General features: G+C 32.7%; 1 protein-coding gene across 1 annotated transcript in view; it reads left to right on the plus strand.

Moving 5' to 3' along the window:
* Positions 1-692, plus strand: part of LOC108752349 (transient receptor potential-gamma protein) — a 113220-nt gene that overhangs the window by 93174 nt on the left and 19354 nt on the right. The gene's annotated exons all lie outside the window — the stretch shown is intronic.

Consider the following 692-nt stretch of genomic DNA (forward strand, 5'->3'; position numbering starts at 1 on the left):
TATATATGGAACGTTTCGCGTTAAGCGGGCCACCTCTCCTTCCAAAATTTGACGTAACGGAAATAACATTTAAGGTTTCAAAATATTCGCACATTTGTGTACTTTTGAATGAAACGTGACCTTTTGAAAAATTCAATATGGCGGCTCAAATATGGTGTCTGAAATCCGCAAAAGTCACAAATGTTCTTACAACATCGTCGATTTTAATGCGAAAACTTGACGAATTGGCTTGAAAACGATTACTATAAATGATTACGAACCTAGAGATAGAATTATAAAGTTCAACATGGCGGATTTGGAATCAGTACATAAAACTTAAAGTGTCATAGTTTATAATTGTTGTTTATGTCGAGTCTAATACTTTACAACGACCATTGCTTCAATAACATCAAAGTATTGCATTACTTGCAAGTTAAACGATAAGCATAACTTATAAAATCAATGTTGCAACAACTTGCAACAATTTCATTGCGACTGATTTTTCGAAAAAGTAAGGATGGTTTGATACATCAAATGATTCGATTTCATTTTCACAATGTTTGCAGTAAAACTGATTTTATAAGTTATACTTATCATTTAACTTGTCCCTCGAAATCAAGCAACTTTTGTTTGACACTTTTTCTTCCATTGTTAAAAACAAACGAGTTATTCAGGTGGCCTGTTTTAAATGCCCCTCCTTGTACACATATATA

The sequence above is a fragment of the Trachymyrmex septentrionalis genome, unplaced genomic scaffold (genome assembly GCF_001594115.1).
Source record: "Trachymyrmex septentrionalis isolate Tsep2-gDNA-1 unplaced genomic scaffold, Tsep1.0 scaffold6, whole genome shotgun sequence".
Lineage (NCBI taxonomy): Eukaryota > Metazoa > Arthropoda > Insecta > Hymenoptera > Formicidae > Trachymyrmex > Trachymyrmex septentrionalis.